The 19,916-nt window shown below is 41.2% G+C and overlaps 1 protein-coding gene across 1 annotated transcript in view; it reads left to right on the plus strand.

Annotated features, from left to right (window-relative positions):
• Positions 1 to 5,987: 5,987 nt before the first annotated feature.
• The window catches only part of edar (ectodysplasin A receptor), a 46,900-nt gene continuing 32,971 nt past the window's right edge, over positions 5,988 to 19,916 (plus strand). The window contains exon 1 of the mRNA XM_050048837.1: positions 5,988 to 6,182. The gene's annotated coding sequence lies outside the window, so the exon portion shown is untranslated. The remainder of the gene's footprint in view (positions 6,183 to 19,916) is intronic.

Raw genomic sequence — 19,916 nt, forward strand, 5'->3', positions numbered from 1 at the left:
TATGCGCAGTAAACGACGTAATTATTTTGTAATTGAATGTTGTCCCTTGGGAAATTCTTGCAGTGATGAGCTAGGAAAACAAACTTAAGCTGACCTGACACTGCATGCATATCATATTTTTTTTTAAAGTCTATTTTCTTCTGCATCAACCTAATTTACACACGGGGTTCACCAAAGTTTCATATGCTCCTATATTATACTCGTCTTTATCAATAATATAAATAATGATTCTTATTCTTTTCATCATTTCTCTGCAAACACAAGCATTCTCTCACTGACTGCTCTGGAGAATGATTAAATCTCGTTTGCCCGAGACGATCAAATATAATGAATATGTAGTGTGTGTGTGTGTGTGTGTGTGTGTGTGCGGATCTTCTCCATGCACCTATATACCATGCACCTCTCTCTCCCGCCGACCAATGTCCTTCGTTCATGCAAAAGTAGGTTAGCTGACACGGCAGTTACCATGGCAACCGGCCTCTTTGCTTCCTTGTTGAGGAGTAGTTAGAGAATGTGAGTGCGTTCTCACAGACAATGTGCATGGGGGTGGGGTGGGGTGGGGTGTACTAACAGGGGTGCTAACAAGGTCACTGAGTCTGTGGTAGGTCCGTTTGTACAGCATGTGTGTGTGTGTTCCTCCAGGAAAAAAAAGTACGACCAAGTTAAGAAGACTGATATTTAAACTGATATGTATACTTTTCCATGGAAGACAATTCGTTTTATATAAAGTATTGGCAGAAAAATTTCAGCTATTGCATTTTTGTTTTTCTGTAATACATTCACTTCATCCTTGAAAAGTTCAGAACAGTTAGACCACATTTTCAATTCCTTCTTCCAGAGTTCGAGCCTCCTTGGGGCACATAAAAAAAAGTGTGAGGAAGTTTGCTTTTAATGATTTTGCTGCAAATTGAAGTTACCCCAACTTCATTATACCAAGCAGCAAATTAGGCCTCCACTGACTGCTATCTTCTCTGAGCTACAGTACTTTGATGTGGTGCTGAGGGGGGGTTAAAACAGGATAGCCGGTCTGTGACAGCTGCTACTTAATCTTAAAAAAACTACATATGTGTGTGTGTGTGTGTGTGTGTGTGTGTGTGTGTGTGTGTGTGTGCTAAAATCCAGTCAGTAGCTAGCTGGCATGCATTTGTGTATTAGCTAGTGAACAGCCCATGATTCTGAGCATGTATTCCACTTGCAACCCTTGCATCCAAAAATGTTCCCATCAGTTGATAGGAAACTTATTATCTTACTAAGTATCAGTGGCTGAGGGCCAAGTCCTGCCATCATGACGAGCTGTGAAGTGCCAGAGCACCTTTCTTGCCCAGGTGGAGCTGTAGGAAAAGGAGAAGAAGTCTGACGCTGACTGCTTCCAATGGGAGTAGGAGAGATCCTCCCTGCAGGAGGACATCGAAGAATCCAGAGCCTACTTCCTGGCTGTACTGGACAAGCAAAAATTTGAGAATCATATTCCTTAAGACTGCTCTGATAGAGACAGAGTAGGAGCTGAAGACTGAGTGTCACCAGTGGCAGAGGGCCAAGTCCTGCCACCTAGAAGAGCTGGAACAATGCCGGAGAGCTCTTCTTCCCCAGATGGAGCTGCAGCAGAAGGAGAATAAGACGTTTACAGCTGACCGTCTCCAATGGGAACAGGAGGAAGCCTCCCTGCAGGAGGAGATGGAGGAATCCAGGCTGGAGGTAAAGTCATCCCTCCTTCAGATCACAGAGGGGCTCAAGCAGACTCTGCAGTGAAAGAAGCAAGAGTGGGAGCAGAAGGAGGCCAGCCTGAAGGCGCAGGTGGAAGAGCTTCAGAACCAGATTGTTTGAAAGAAAAGGAGAATGTGGTGCAGCAGACTCCCAGCTCAAGACTTCCACACTCAGGGAATAAAAAAAAAACGCACACATTTCTTCTTTGGATGATTCATGATCACAGTTCTTTGAAGAGGACTGTTTGAGGGCTAAGATTTGAAAGCGAGGCCTTGACATTCTGACTTTGTAAAACTTACATTGGTCCTCACACCAATAGCCAAAACATTAAAACCATTGCCTGACAGGTGAAGTGAATAACACAGATCATCTTATTACAGTGCTGGCAAACCTTGGCTCCTCTGAACACTGCCCTGTAACAAAATAGTAGATGTAAGTCACTTCACTTGCCTGTGGTTTTAATGTTTTGGCTGATCAGAGTATAACACTCATGAACACACACACACACACACACACACACACAGCCGTCCTAGGAGAGGTGATCTCTCTTTGAATGGCCTGATGTGTTCTAAGGTTTATGGTGATCTGTTCCGCGACTCCTAAGAGAGCTTGGGCTGGGCGCCTGATGCTGATCTGTGTCTGTGAGGCCCACTGAAACATCTTCATAATAATAATAATAATGATAATTAAAATAATGTCACTTTTGTTGGGCGTTGTTGAGAATTTCAAGGTGCACTACATTCATGTAAAATATTAAAAGCTTTGTTTCGGAGAAACTTGTTCCCTGATGGAGAAATCAGGGAACAAGCACTGATGAGTTCTCAGATCCCCATAGAATATATATATTTTTTATCATTATGACCATTATTATCATTATTATAATTATTGTTCTTTGAAATCCCAAACAAAACCTATTAACTATGGTGGCCCTGAGGGTCAAATCAAAAAAACATTTCAGAAAACACTACAGCATTATTTGAGACTCAAACTGGAATAGGTAGGTACTAATGGACAATAATTTCTGTCAGTCTGTGAAAAAATGGAAGTACTTCTTCCTCTTGTGGATTTCGGGTGGACATTGCTTGTTTTCCAAAATGTTGTTGCGTTTTCTGAAATGTTTTTGTGTTTTCCAAAATGTCGTAGTGTTTTCTGAAATTTTGTAGTGTTTTGGAAATGTTGAAGTTTTTAGTGAGATGTTATTATGTTTTATGAAATGTCTCTGTTTTTTTAAAATGTTGTCGTGTTCTGTAAAATGTCGTCGTGTTTTCCAAAATGTTAAAGTGCTTTCTTAAATGTTCTAGTGTTAATGGGAAATGTTGCAGTGCTTTGGGAAATGTTTTCATGTTTTCTGAAATGTTGCAGTGGTTTGGGAAATGTTGTGTTTTCTGAAATGTTGCAGTGTTTTTTGAAATGTGTTTTTACCCTCTGGAGAATGCCCATCAGAAGTGTGTGTGTGTGTGTGTGTGTGTGTGTGTGTGAGGGGGCGCCCCCAAATGTTGACTCCATGCTTCTAGCATTGCGTCCTCCCATCTCCCACACAGGGAACATGCAATATGTGAAGTATATGTACTCCTATACCACTGTATGTTATGTTGCTTAATCAAATAATCCCTTATCTCATCATATCTCATCTTAATTAATCTCTATTTTGGTCGTATTATTCCCCATGTATCATAGCCTGTCTCATTATACTGTTTCATGTCTTATATACGTCCCATTTTCTCAACATATCCTATCTCGTTATACCCCATTTCACCTTATGCAAAGTCGGTTGCATGTTTTTTTTTTTTCTGTTACACCATCCATCATATTAAGTACAGGTTTTGCTTGATATGTGTTTTTGTCCGGTCTGTGACAGAGCAGCCATCATTCTCTCAGCAGAACTCATCAGTCTTCTTGTTATCCTCTCCTCATCCTCTCTTTATCCTCTCTTCTCATCTAATCTCTTCTCCTCTCATCCTCCTTTTCAGTCAGGAAGCCCCTGGATCGACATCAATGAGCCTCTCAATGACGGAGGGAGACAGAGGCACAGAGAGAAGAATGACAAGAGAGAAGAGGATGGGGAAAGAGAGAAGGAAACAGACTGAGAGAGGGACACAGAGTATGTGACAGAAAAAAAGAGAGGGTGGCCAAGAAGGAGGAAGCTGATGGTGATACAGAGAGAAAGAAAACTAGGGACAGAAGGGAAAAGACAGAGACAGAGAGGGAGAGTGAGTAATTACAGGACTCCAAGTGTTTTCAAAGCCCCTCTTTTATCTCACCCTTCCTGTGGCTGAGAAAAGGAGAAGCGGCGGAAAGAGGGAGGAGGAGGAGGAGGAGAGGAAGACTAACGTCCAAGCTTTAGTCCAACTCAGACAACAGGCACCAGTCATCCACATCACACGAACACAGACACACACACTCAAACTAATTTATAGCTTCTGTGTCAAAGACGGTTTATCATCTGAAACAAGGTGTTAGTGTGTGTGTGTGTGTGGGTGTGTGTGTGTGTGTGTGGGGGGGGGCTTCATTTTAAACACTTTAATAGTGAGAGTGGCAATATGTAACTTTTCTCTCTTTTACCTATGAATATTATGGTTAATATTACAGCATTTTTACAGTGCTGTACCAAAAACAAATGGCAGCAACTGTGGTTGTGTGGCCATTCAAGTAAAGTGAAACAATAGTGGTTGAAATCATAGTAGAGGTGGTGGGTAGTCGTATGTCCCTGTAATGGCAAGTGTTGCAGCGTACTGGTATTGATGATAACCGTGATTTTTAAAAATGAAATAGTGATATCATATTAACAATGCACATATAATAATATCATGTAAATAATCCAGCACCTCTTAAATCATTTCTTTTTCTTTCCGTCCTTGGTTTGTCTCCCTCCCTGACACCATCTTGCTTTTCACCATCCATTGAGTGCAATTTCTCTTGTATCATTTTATACAGTTATGGTTACACACTCTCTGCACACTATATTTTGAGTGTAGTTTATCAACTAAAAAGGAGACATTGTGCACATAAACAAAATTAAAGATGAATTTGAATGATAGCATCATTGATTGATTTTATGTCTGGCTTTTAACCAGAACCAAGAGACATGATGACATCACTCTAGACTCAGCCTCTTTACACTGGCTCCCAGTATGTTTCAGAATAGATTTTAAGATTTTACTTATTACTTTTAAGGCTCTTCATGGTCTCTCTCCCAGCTATATCTCTGACCTCTTAGTGACGAGGTCCTATGACGAGGTCTTTTGTCTGTTCCAGAGGCCAGGCTGAAAACTAAAGGGGGCAGAGCATTTGTTGTCAGGGCCTCAAGGCTCTGGACCAGTCTGCCCGAGGATATCAGGTCGGCCGAGTCAGTGATCTCTTTTAAGTCCCTTCTTAAAACATATTAATTTTTTATTTAACCTTTATTTAACCAGGAAGTCTTATTGAGATTGAAAATCTCTTTTATAAGAGAGACCTGGCTGAGGTAGCAGCCAATCAAAACACATTTAAAATGCAAGAAATACAACATATAATACAAAACTCCTCAATAAAAACAACAGCTGTTCAAACATAGCGGCCTCTCAAGAAAAACAGGCACATGTCTCTGTCACCACATTCTTTATGATGCCCTTAAATTCATCAATGGATATAAGTGATTCTAATTTTAGATCTTTTTGAAGGTTGTACCATGTCCAAGGTGCAGAATAGGAGAATGCATTTTTTCCCCAGATCTGTTAAAACCCAGGGGACATTAAAAAGCAACCACTTGTAGGAGCGTAGCTATTGACACAGAAGGGTGCAGAGGTAGGCAGGAAGTTTGCCCAGTATTGCTTTATAGATTAAAAAAATATACTAACAGTGAATACTTTCTGTGGTCAGATTTAAAGACATTAAACATTGTGCAAAATATTGTCAACCTACAGCTTCAGGTGTTCATCATTTGTTTGGAAATAGATGAACCCTTTAAGAATTATTTTTTTACACTAAAAAAGGAAACATTTGAAGGTGTTGTTATTTTTAGGTTATTATGCAGTAGTTTTACTAGTCCGGCCCACTTGAGATCAAATTGAGCTGTTTGTGGCCCCTGGACCAAAATGAGTTTGACACCCCTGGTTTAGCCACCGTCATGGTGCTGCCACTACACACCTGTCAACACTAGATGGCGGAGTTGAGTCGTAGCCCGCAGCACGTTAATTGCCCCCGCCGTGGAGTCTACCTGGGACACGTTAATGTGTCTCTCATTCAGGGCGGAGAAAACTTCTCACTTTTCCCTCATCAAGGAGGAGCCTGCGGACACACCGACATGCACCAAAGTGGAGGCTGAGATACAACTTGGATTTAGTGGAGTTAAAAACTCACAGACAGCTGGTCCCTCGGCGATGCTTATCCGACACCACGTTAGAGATTGATCACCGATCACCAGGACTGATCGTCCCGCCAGCAGACCCCGCAGTGCCGCGGAGAAACCAGAGCAGCGTGCCCCCCTCTCTGAGCTCCAGGTAAGACGTCTGAGCAGCTCCGCTCTCAGGAATGCGAGGACGGATTGCTGCAAGACTTCGGGGAAATTCCTGAGCAATACTTATTATGCCAAACAAACATGTGCTTTACTGTAATGTCACCTAAAAATAAGTAGGCTATGTAGTGTTAGTCTTCTTGCAATAGGGAATGCAGACTTTAGGACAGAAACAGAGCTGATGCATGCCAAAAGAAAAACACATCTACTGAAGTTTATAAAGTTTGAAGTGCTGTTTGGTGTCAAATTATGCAGAAGTGACAACAGACACTGCTTTTCTACTTTTACATGACATCTTATTTATTTGACAAGCTGATTCCAACTTGCCAGTGTGCACATCTCAGGCTGTAAGGGCAGTTTGTTGTCAAGTGCATGAGGCTGGACGCATATATTTCCAATATTATTATTTGCATGAATGCCACCCACTGTAGCTGTATACATTTTTAGCTGTAATATGTCATGCATTGGCATATCATACATTGTGAAGTGTGTGAAAGGTACATCTGTGCGTGTTGTTGCAAAGGTTGTAGCCCAAGGTGGAAGGCAAATGAGATTTTCGCACATCACCAGCTTCACAGTTTGGGCCTGAATTGCTTTGTGACAAGGCTTTGATTCTTGAATCCAAAGCATGCTGCAGATGTGAGCACTGACTTCATGCTCTTGTGATGATTTGGATCAGTGTGACTAGTGTGGAAGAAAGAAAATTATCTTGAGAAGTCATTTCAATGCAGCTCAGTAAGCTCAATCAGTTCTACAGGGTTAGTGTAGATAGTTTGCTTATGACACTGTGTTTTTAGCTGTATGTTTGAGTGAGTGTGTGACCCTGCACACCTTTCTCCTCTGTCTGCATAATTGTTTTCTTGGTGCCGCCTGACTGTCCCGGGCCCCGGGGCCCCCGGGGGAAGTCCTGCCCGCAGACAGGCAGCTCGGCCCGGCTAGGGACATGCCGGGTCCTGCCGTGCCTCTGAAGTCTGCTGGCTGGCTTTGAACTGTAGCTGCTGGAGGTGGAAATCAATCCGTCTCTATCCCCCCTCCTCCTCTCTTTCTCTCCCTCTTTCTATCTCTCTATCTGTCTCTCTCGCTCTCCCCCTGCAGCCCCCAGCACAGCATCTCCGCTGCCATCGAATCTTTCATGTTCACAGGTAGAAAGGCGAAGGAGACACAGAGAAGAAACAGGAGGGAGTGTAACTCATCTTCAAAAGAAGTTAATATGGTTTCTGAAGGATTAAAGGGATGAAGGCAGTAGAAGTAACAAAGCCAGCGCCTGTAGTCATGATCATCCTGGAGTGAATGGATAATTTGTTGACTTACTCACCGCTCTGTCGCTTAATGCTGCTCGGCACAAGAATCCACACAATGACCCCATTGATTTTGGAGTGATGTCACATAAAAGGGAAGGGATTCTCGTGTTTTTCTTGTGAAAGTTATCGTTGAGATTTATGACGCAGCTGATTCCAATCCACGCAGCATAGGCCATTTCCCCCTGTCGAGAAATTTATAGATCTCAGGAGGCCTGTTAGGGCTGAATGTTTCATAACGCCTCACACATCTGAAATGAAATTCTACTAAACACGTCAGAGAGTTTTTGTATTAAAGTGAAGTTATTTCAGCTCATTAGGTAACTTTAATTCATGGCAGGACTGTTTGGTGGAGGCTTTTACCAAAGTGTCTAACCAGAACCAGGACCATGCGCAAGAGTCCTTCAGATTCTGTATCATCTGTGGCATTGCTATAATTATCAGTGTGAATGTAGGATTTGTAGATCTATGGGGATAATCTAGGGATCCATCCAGTAGAAGATAAAGCTAAAGAAACCAACATTTCAGTGTCAACATGCAACATGTCCACTTATTGTTAGGGGTTCTTAACATCTAGAAAAGGTCCAAAGAAACTTACTCTAATATATCTTCCTCAGTTGTACTATTCAAGTCAGTCTTAGCATAGAAGTTGTACCAGTAAAATGACAAGAGTTAAAAAAATGTGCATTATTATTTTCAATAAAAAAGGAAGTGTTAATATGTGCAGTACAAAGAAATAATTCACTGATGAAATACAGGCTATAAATTGAAATCCGTATCTGGTATTAGTATGCTGATGTGCTTAATACAGCTCAAACTGATGCACACTGTTCTTAACAGAGCAAACAAAACGCTTTATGACTGCTGCATAGCTCACAGTCACCAGGACAGACAGCGTAACATAGAATAAGTCAGTGGATCCTCAAGTCTCCCAGAGGGGCTTCCAGGAGGTCCTGAGCAAAATGAGGAGGTAGCTGCATTTCATTATATTTTAATTTACATGCAATAATCCCAGCGAAGCAACATAAAAGGAAAAGAGAAACTTTTCTAATCATGAGTTTTACTCTCACCGTTATTATATCCCCATGCACAGTGCAGACAGTCCAACAAACCAATAATAAATCAACAGTTGAAACCTCTCCATGCAGGCCCCAGGGAGCAAGTTTAATCAAATTGGGGTTTGTGGTCTAATTTGTGTCTACTTAAAAGTCCTCTGTATGGGGAACCTACTTGAGTTAGTCATCAATTTCTTACATAGTCTGTGGCGGGAGATCTGGCGCTTTATGTCTCAGAAATACTGAGTGAGGTCTCTGGAAATCATACACACGAAAATACACGTGCGTCAGAAGGTGATGCTGAAAGAGATTGTCGTGAGCTGGCTGGTGCTTGAAGTAAAGCTCGCACACCAAGCTGTGTTTGTGGCTTGGTTGGTGAGACGATTAATTAGCAGGTAGGAAGCTGGTGAGGGATCATGTTGTTGGTCGGGGCACCTGTGCAGATGGGTGTAGGATCTGAGGTGTGATGTGTATCACACCCCGCCGTGGGCAGGTTGAAAGGGTGTGGGTGCTTCTGTTGCTCTGCAACTTTCATCCCTCTAAGTAACTGCTTATATTCTTAAGTCTTTACTTTTTCAATGGATTGATGAGGATTTGCGCTTTGAAGGTTCCTCCATCCATCATGCCTCGCCTGCTGTTCAGACAACTAAAATTATCCACCCGCAAGAAAAGTCTCCAAGAGCTCTCAGATTTGTTTTAAGAACGCTCCACAAAAGGGTAAAAACACACACCTACGGTTTATTATTGCAATGCTGACAACTGGAAACAGAAAGGAACAATGCAGATTCAGATTCATTTATTTTACGGAAAAACAGTGTTTCAGCAGTAACTTTAGAGCTGGAATTACTCAGTGTAGTTCCCAAAAGGCTTGTCCACTGCTGATTTGGAGTGTTTTGTACATTCTTTAATGGATTGTATCGTCTAACAGAGGAAACACTATAAGAAGTTCACTCCCCAGAAAACATGTATTCTAATATAGAAAGCTCTTTAGCTGAGAGGATGGCATTGTTGTGCCATCACTGTACCGTAGGTTAGTTAAAGGGCAGCACTAAGACTTACAGACGGATTCCTGATTGCAGATTAGGCTTCCCACCTACAGCCGCTGCAAAATAAACAGAGACAGAGAGAGAGAGAGAGAGAGAGAGAGAGAGAGAGAGACGTTCTGCCCCAGCAGAGCTGAAGAGGGGAACAAGGGATCAGGGAGAGAAGACGATGAAAGACAGATCACCGGCAGGCAGAGAATCAAAGAGCCTACTGACTGACTGGAGCGGGGATAGGTGTGTGTTGTGAGTGTGTATATGTGTGTGTGTGTGTGTGTGTGTGCGCGACTTCTTTTCATGTGCCCTAAGAGTTTGTTTTTCCTGCGCACAGAGTGGGAAGCTGACAGTAAGTCTGTAATTAAAGCAATCAAAAGATGAAGAGAGATGAAGAAACATCACACAGATGTGCACGTATAGAAACACACACATTTCATGCAGCGTTTCAGACATGTATGTAACTTTGCGTGGATTTTATTGGAGGTGTTTTTCTCTGCTGCTTAAAAAGTATGCACATTATTTATGGAATTAAGAAAGTCTTTCCACAAGTGAATCTACTTGAGGTGACATTTGAGCCATCAACTCTTAGCGTGCCCCAGTTACGGAAGTATTCTAGTCTGATTTGTCGATGGAAATTCAAGTTGCTGCAAAGCATGTTTTGACACTCCTGTGAAAATACAGTTTGCACTGATAAACAGCGATGCTGCAGTTAGACGGGGTCGGAGTAAATGGATATTTAGACAGCAGACGAGGGCCAGCTGTTGCCTGAGGTTTGCGTCTGTCTCCAAAGTTGGAAATCACTTTAATCATGGGTTTATTTTCACATCAAACTTAGACGGTCATCAAGTTGCAAATTAGACTGATGCATTTCTGGCTCATTTACTTCCTGATAGCTGAGACGTGATGGCTACTTAATTCACCGAGTTTGACTTCCTTTAGCACTGATAGAGACATGCAAGGAGAATGGGAGCCAACATTTGCAAACATGTCAGTAATGCAATATGTGAGCCTGAATTACAGAAATGTGATAATAATGATGACTGTACATTGTAACTGTAGTGCTGTCTCTCTGTTTTTAGATCTATTTTTTCCAATCTGGGAGTTCTGTTTAGAAGTTTTAAAAGACACTCACAGTCTGATTCACCCAAAGGTGAAAGCGGTTGGTCTAATTTGACTGACAGCATCGCTACCAGCCCTCGATTTACTCCCCAGCTGCCTCCAAATCATAGAAAGGAGACAAATTGCCAGCAGCACATTCCTTCCTCATAATTCACCTCTGAAAAGAAAGAGAGTAGGGGCACTTATAATTACTTGAAAGTGGATTGGCCAAATTCTTGGAATGATTATTTAAAGTCGGAGCTGAACATTCGATGAACTGAGTTGCGTTTTGATGCTTTTCAGGTGGATTATTAGAAGCACAGGTTGATGATTATGGCCACTGTACAGTTAATGACATGGTATTACCCTGAATGAAATTGATGATTATAGACTACTGTCAGAGAAGGTTCTCTGATTATAATATCCTTATAATTCACAATTACCTTCACGTTGTGGTGGGTGTTTTTGATTAAAGCCTCTAACCTGGACTTACTTGAGAGAGAAAAATGGACACGAAACATAACAAAATAGATAGAGATCAGAGGCACAATCATCCAGTGTACCGATAAACATATATGGTAAAATAAATCTTGTTAGGGTGAGTTGTTTACCAGAGCTGGTGGAGGTTTAAATGACAGACTGCGGAGAAATAATAGCGGGGAAATCCACAGCGTTAGTGGTTTTATGCTTCGTGTTTTATCTACAAACCCACTTGGTTGAAATTTTATTACCTGTGAGAGTTCAGATCATTCATCTTAGTCATAATCATAATACCCCAGCATTTATTTACTTATTGTGTCTCGTGTCTAGATAGCTATCTGGATTTACACTTGCTACTGTTAAAGCTAGTTTTTGTTTGATTCAGTTAGCGTGAAGTTGTACACTTAGCACGGACATGTGCAGGCCTGATGAAATGGGAAATTGTCAAAATACCCAGAGCTTAAGTTTACAGAAAGTGATCCGCATCCTGTAATCGTTGGAGAATTCTCTTTTGACAGACATCTGCATCATGTAAAGTGGAGCTAATGATGACCATCTCTTCTTCTGTCAAGGGCTCAACGATTGTGAGTACTCACTGCCTGGTTGGCGCGAAAACAGCAGGATTTGGGGTGTTGTGCGTGCACACACAAACAGGCAGGCGGTCAGAGTGAGTAACATGTGTTTGAGATCTTGCTTGGATTTGGCAAGTTGAGCCCTGGTCTGTAAAAGGATAAAATAATTGGCTATTTTAGGTATAAAGCAGAGCATTGATTGACTTTGGAACTTGTTTACGGCCTGAAAGCAGAGGGATTATGTGTATGAGAGTGTGTTTATGGAAGGGTTAGAGCAATAGCTTGAGACTGACAATTTAAGTGGCCAAAGCTATCAAATATTGGCAAAAATCACCAGCTACCAGCAGCTCCAGTCAAACAATATCAGCATTAAAGGCATACTTTTCCCCTCCAAATGACCATTTGTATATCATTTACTTACCTCTTGTTCTGCTGAATTCATAAAGAAAGTGTTGTTTTTCTGGCCTCCACAGTGAAGAATCTAAAAACATTAAAAAAAACTCTTTATGAGTTGAAGTCATAGGCCACACATTTGACAACAGCAAAACTGTATCAAAACATCTGTTTACAAACTCTCATACAACCCATGCAGTATAACCTAAGTCTCATTTGTCCAGTCGTATACTCAGCGCTTCCCAAACACACTTTCCTTATCAATAGGCAACTGAACTAAGAGTGAAAATTATTTTTGATCTTTTCAAAGCCAGATTCCATTGATAAAACACTAATTTTAGTTGAACACAGGAGTTTAAATGTGTGACTTTGGTAAACTAACCCTTAAAGTTGCACATCAACACAAACAAACTACTGATCAAGGCAGTGGTAGACCAGCAACTCCCGTGTTCAGTGAGGTAAAATTACTGTTTTTGTCAAAGGCTTTGAAGAGAGCTTTGAAGTTTCACTTTTAGTACAGTTCGGCATCAGAAAGGGCTGTCTGTTTTGGAAGTACTGATCATACGACTGGATGAATGACACTTTGATTATACTACACGACTTACGTGACAATTTATAAACAGATGTTCTGATAAAGGTTTGGACACGGACCACTATGAGTTCAATTCATCAAGATTTTGCTCTGTTTTTGGATTCTTCGTCTACAGGAGGCATGCGAGAAAAACAGTTTTCTTCACAAATTCAACATAACATGGGGGAAGTAATTGGTAAAGTCAAGGTCAAGGTCAAATTTATTTATATAGCACATTTAAAACAACCGAGGTTTGCCAAAGTGCTGTACAGTCTAGAAAGCACTAAAGTATTAAAATACAACTATAGAAATAGAAAAATACAGTATTTGAGCACACAGTACATAGAAATATTAAGAGTAACAAGAGAAAACAAAATAAAGTGCACAATAGGCACAAAATTCAATAAAAACAATCCATACATCGGCAATGTTCGGCTCAACATGCGTCAAATGCTAACGAGAAGAGATGGGTCTTCAGCAACGACTTAAATATCTCAAGAGTCTGGGCAGATCTAATATACAATGGTAAGCTGTTCCACAATTTTGGGGCAGCCACCGCGAAGGCTCGGTCGCCTTTAGTTTTGAGCCTAGACATCGGGACATCTAGAAGCAACTCATTTGATGACCTCAGTGCTCTAGCTGGTGTGTGAACATGGATGAGTTCAACTATACAATTGGGGTTGAAGTATTCCTTTAACACAGCAGTCCTAACATGTACAGTTTAATTTGTATAAAAAGCATTTCTAGCATATGTTTTTTATTGATTAGATTTAAAATATATCCGATAAACAGACCGAAGAGAAGGTTGCGTAAAAAGAAAAAAATAAGTAAAAGAAGAAAGAGAAAGATTCCAATGGAAAACAGATTTTCCTTTTAGAAATACCCAAACCAGGATGACAGAGAGAGACCTCTGGATCCACATGCTGTTGATTTAATTGTCATCAGAAATTAAGTGCCATGGAAGAGCCCACAAACCACCCTCTAACCTCATCTCTTCTTCATTGGTTTGCTTCCTGGCCAAGTTCCCTTGCCACTGATTGGCCTATTACTTAATCTTGCAGGAAGTCATTATCAACCGGCATAATGAATATCCTCTCCAGGGTTAAACACTGATGGTGAAAAGGCCGTTTCCCACACAATCCATGGGTAATCGTACTGAAAGAAAGGTGGAAAGACACAAAACAATGTAGAGAAAGAGATTTATTTGGCGCTGTATTAGTCAATAAAATTAATGACTGGAATTAAATCAATGAGACATGCAGTGTTTAACACTGGTTAACAGTGTGGTATCCATTAAACAGTCCAGTAAAACTAAACCATAACAGCAAAAGTGCCATACAGTAGTTGGCACTGGTTTAGTCTCTTTAGTGCAATACACTGGGTTAGTGTAGTCCCAGTTTGAGCCTCTCATGTGTTGAGACCCAGACACACCAAACCAACTTCAGAGAACTAGCGGGGATGAGAGCCCCCTGCTGCGTTGCCGTGCCTCAGCCAAAAAGTAGCACATGAACACACCAAATCAACGGCCAACAAACACTTATGTTCTGCGCCTGTGTAAGAGGACATACCCCTCCATACCAGCAGATGACAGGAAACCAGAAGACTGTCTTGCGGCTAGGAATCCAGTTAGCATAATAACAACACAAGCCAATGTTAAAAGCACAAAGCATATTTACCATGTGCCAGTGAACAACAACACAAACCATCACGAAATGTTTCTGCTGAAGAGCTCAATGGCTAAAGAAAAACAATCTTACCTCAAATAACAAATTTGTTTTGACGTCACTCCCTCTTGACTTTAGCTCTTAAGAGTGATTTCATTCAGTAAGAGACTCCACTTTCGCTGATGCTGATTCAGCATGTTTAATCGGCGGAAAAAAAGGCGACTTGCACAAACGAGTGCCAGTGGTTAGTAGTAGAAAATCTCTCTACACCCTGTGAAGTCCTGTAACGTTATCCCCACCATTCACAGTCGCCATCATTCTCAACTCAGCTCAGCGTGTTCCCCCAGTAGAGACTGACCTCTGGTGGAGCATGTTGTGCACTACATCACCTCAATACAGCCTCTGTGTAACAGTTCATGGAAGGAGGAGGTTCTATATTTTTGATGGTATGGAAAATCATACCTTCAGGATTTCTAAATACCCTGGTTAACTGTAATACCTTGATACCATCCAAGCCTAGTCTTTGATATTGACACTAGCTGAGTCAACAGCAACTGCAGAAGTTTTTGAGTTCGTCTCCCAGTAGCAGACTTTTTGGCTCGGTCTATTGAACATGTTGCTGTATTCGTGACTGCTGCTCATTGGTTGCGGACTCTACATGGAGCGGAGTGGGATTTTGGAGACCTTGTGAATTTTCCAAATGTTACACTACAGTTCTCCTGAGGTCGATAACAGGGTTAGAAATGGCAAAGACTGTGGTACGTAGGGAATAAGGCATTCCACTCTGAGTGGAAAAAGTGACCTACCACAGACTAATCATGCCGTAAAAATCCAGTGCTCATAAAAGACCAAAGCATATTTGTCAGATTGATTGTGCTGCCAGAGACGTGACTATTATTTTCAAGTAATGACCAGTGATTAACACCCCATTTCCCATAAGATACAACTAATCATCTGAAATGTTTTTAGCCAACTAAGACGCTATCAGTCTTAGTTGTAATATCAGTATTAGTGGACATTGGCCAGGCCTGGTTTTAGCAGTTTAATGCTCTGTTTGTCGAAACTAACACACTGTGGGCTTACACGGTAAGCTCTAAACCATTACAACAAAGCATACAAACACAAGGATGAACATCAAAGGAGTGATTGGCAGGTATGGGTGGATGCCTGCTGCAAGTGCCAAAAAAAGGAGGAAAAGTGTAGAGATTTAACATTAACTGTCTACTGTCTAATGTATGTGCGCTTGTATGAGCTGATTAATGGGAATTTCCATATGGCAACCCCTCCTTTCACCTACAGGGTCTAAACATCCCCCTAATGACTTTTAGCTTAGTCTATCACATTTTGCTGTCACATTGAGCTGCAGTCCATTTCAATACAGACTTAATTCTGCTTTGAAGTTCACAATATTAAGGTATTATACTTGTCACTGTAGGCCAGGGAACTCTGATGAAAGATGTCTTCTTGTAGATCTAATTGAATTGCAATGTATGAATTTTTGAGGTCAGTGGGTTTGTTATTGTGCATTTTTTTTAATGAAGCAGGGTAAATTGTCTTCCCATAGTTATGTGGAATTTCATATTGGGTTTCCTCTGCTGAGAAAAAGAGCCATCAAATTCAACCAAATGAAAAACAGAAATGAAGCTAATGAAGGGAGGGGGGGAAAGGAGGTTGCAGAAACAAAATCTCGACATATCAAAGCAAACATTGCAAAATAAAGCTTTTGAAAAATATTTGTCCTGAAAGAAAGTCAGCTGAACTGCTTTCCCTAAGTGCTTTTAATTCATATGCTCATACTGGGAGCTGCCCAGTACAAACACTACGTTCTACCGGTGCCACGAAGAACAGCAACAACTCTACCTGGTAATGACACAACACTTAAGACTGAAGGGTTATTTATCAGAGATTATGTGGTCGTTAGAAGATTAATACCCTCGGGGGGCGAAAGACTTGGGCTGACTTTCATCTCAGACCTGCCCCGACAGAGAGTGTGAGGGTTAGAGAGACAGAGAGAGGGAGGAAAGAGGTAGAACAGAGTGTCAGAAGACACAGAGAGTCTTCAAACACCACGGTGTTTGTGTGTGTGTGCATCACTTTAACCCCATAATGAGTAGCCTTGAGGGGGTCCACAGCCATTTGGCAGTTCTTCATTTCCTGATTTTAAAAAAAGTGCTGTCTACTCTTTTATCTCGTCGGCAGCAACACACAACCCCCCCCACACACGCACGCACGCACACACACACACACACACACACACACACACACACACACACACACACACAGTACATACCGGTTGTGGTCTTACCACAAGGACTTGTGCAATTAAACCTTTTTTGCCCTCAGAAGCCAGCTCTGTGCGTATTTAAAGGCCATATATCTACGTGTTAATGTGTGTTTGTGTGTGTTAGGCGTGCGTGTGTGTGCTGAAGCTGTAATTAAGCAAGATCAAACCCTCAGGGTTGGGGAATTAGCCATCATTGAAGATCAAAAGGTTTCTCACTGAAGTCTGCGACATGGAAGAGTGAAATCAGAGGTTTGGAGCCAGACAGAAAGATTTTGACCTCAGATAGCAGATAATGGCGGCTTCTTCCTCTCTCTCTGAAACACACACACACACACACACACACACACACACTTGCTCCCGAAAGCGTAAGGCGGATTTGAAGTTCAGCTGTTGAAGTGTTAAACTGAACAGATCCGACCTTAAGGCACATCAATCAAAACCACTACAAGCTTTAATGACAAAACTACAGTGTCAATACATTTGTTTTTCTGGTCTGCAGCCGCCAATGGTTAAGTAATGGCAAGGTTTAGGCAGCTAAAAGTAGGGATGCACCGAATATTCGGTAACGGAATATATTCGTCCGAATATTGCAAAAAAACACACATTCGGTATTTGGTGGAATAAGTTAAAAGCAAGGCCGAATAATAGCGGCGTGTTTTGATAACGCAATCAAACAGCGTGCCGTGACGGGCGGAGTAAAATGACGGCAGTGTGGCGATCCGTCCGTCACCGCACAAATACGGCGGCCATTGGCTTACTCCAATAATATCCTCTTCTTGGTGTCATGACTGCCCAAAAGTACCTGAACAGCCGAGCCAGCCGNGCCAAGCGTTTAATATTATTCGGCTTCGGCTTCGGCCACAAATTTTCATTTCGGTGCATCCCTAGCTAAAAGTGACTGGTAAATGTCAGGGAGTGTGAACCTTTGTGGTTAATGGACAATAGAACTGTCTGTTATTACAAAGAGGTCAAATATCACAACACCAATATGCCACTTGGACCTCCACAGACATATTTTTTTGCTATGCTGACACAGTATTCACACTACAAAACATAAACGTGTTTGTTTGACTTGTTAAAATTTGACTGTTAAAATAATGGATGTAGCTACCGTGACGTCTATTTGTTTGTGGACTTCCGTTTCAAAGCCTCCAGTTCGGCACTTCGGCTGTCGCCATCTTGGAGCCAAAAATGACCATATTTGGGGGAAAGGAGTGAGGGGTGGATCTGACTGATAAGCTGAGGACACTATTAGCAGACAGCCTGTCACTCAAAATGGCCCGCCCTTAATTTATGTGTAATTTTAAACCTTAAAAAACGGGGGAAAATAACTACACAGACCAAAACCGGTTTTTGTACCAGGCTGTAAACATGTTGAGCATTTTAACATGGGGGTCTATGGGGATTGATTGGCTTCTGGAGCCAGCCTCTAGTGGCCATTCAAAGAACTGCAGGTTTTGGCACTTCTGTGTTGGCTTCATTTTCAGCCCCGCAGCTCCCCACTTGGTCCACACCCGAGCTACCTTCCTATGCAGACTTTGTCACTCTTAATTTTTTTTTTTTTTTTAAGATATTTTTTGGGGCTTTTTTTAGCCTTTAATGGATAGGACAGATAAGCATGAAAGGGGGAGAGAGAGGGGGAGTGACATGCAGCAAAGGGCCACAGGCTGGAGTCAAAACCGGGCCGCTGCGGCAACAGCCTTGTACATGGGGCGTCTGCTCTACCTCTAAGCCACCGGCGCCCGACTCTTTATTTTTTTATTCATAATTAAATAATTAAAAATAATGGAATAAAAATCAATTGTACAACAAATAAAAAATGTTTAAAAAGGACAGAAAAACTACTAAAACAATCAGGGTCTACTAAACAAATGAAGTAAATGTGAATTGTATAAATAATCTAATGGTTTTTGCCAAATTATAATTTTTGACATTGAAATTTTCAATAGTAGTCAATTATGTTTTAAAATTGGTATCTTTAAAAATATAAAAGGAAGGAAGTCGTTTAAGCCAATACATTTTGTTAAGATAATTTAAAGAAGTAAATTAGGCAAATTCAATCTGTGGAGAAATTCAGATTGTTAAAAAAAGTTTTAAAAAAAAAATGAATAAATAAAAATTGCAAGTATTATACCTTTTTCAAAGGAAAAAATGGTAGTGTCTTTACACTATGTGACCTGACTTCCTCCTTTGTGCCCGTCATAGGGGGATCCAAGTTATAGGCCACCTGATTCCGGCCTGCAGGACCACAATTATGTGGGTTATATATGAATAATAGTGTTTTACTTTTTGTAGGAACAGTGAATGAGAAGAAAGTCTGAACTGTAGCACCATGGTCCCAGTTTAAGTAATCCCAGTAAAATGTTGTCAGTCTGAGCATAATGGGCCCATGTGTCTCATTCAAGGACTGTTTTTGTGAGCAGATGTGATGCGGGTGTGTTATCAGCAGGGTTTAGGGTGTCACAGGGTCCCGTATGAAACCAGGAAATCAGACGGAAGCCTTAGATCCAAGAAAAGTATCTGTATACACATTTATACATCTACCTGCATTTTTTTTTTCTTTCTTTCATATAATTAACATTCAAAGAGACTCCATGAGAAATGTGCTTAATAACTGTAATTAAAGGTGCATATGCGTTTGTGTGAGTGTGTGAGTGCATGCCTTTACTCTACCGCTAATAGTGCTTGTCTTCGTTACTAATCCAACGTGACTTGAAATCTTATTTAGCTGTGAAAATAATGTTACCTTGGAAGACGAGAAAAAGTGGATTTGAAATATGGTTTTGTAATAATTACTTTCCAATAACATACTTTTTTGCCTTTAATGTTTTTGGCATATCCAATTCTCATTTCCATGTCTTTTATGCATCATTACAAAACTGGCTGGGACAGTGACGTATAGTTTTCCATTTCAGCTTAATTGCCAGAAAATGAATTTATCCACTCTCTGAGTCGATCAAAGGATTGTGCATTTGATTCCCTATAGGCCTTATTGACACTGATATGGCGCAGTTTGTTAGTTGGGAATATTGAATGTAACCTTGTAATTACTTGTAGATTAGAAGCAAATTATAATTGGAGAGAGAAATTTAACACCCAGCAGCTCCGCAGTGTTTGTGGAGGCCACCGTGTTTCAGGAAGCTGATAGGAGCAGCGTTCTGTCGGCATGCTCTTATCTGCACCGCCACCCTGTCAGAGACCACACACACACACAGACACACACACACACACACACATTGATTTTCATCCTGCAAGATAGAGAAAACAT

The sequence above is a fragment of the Epinephelus moara genome, chromosome 7 (genome assembly GCF_006386435.1).
Source record: "Epinephelus moara isolate mb chromosome 7, YSFRI_EMoa_1.0, whole genome shotgun sequence".
In the NCBI taxonomy this organism is placed as follows: Eukaryota; Metazoa; Chordata; class Actinopteri; order Perciformes; family Serranidae; genus Epinephelus; species Epinephelus moara.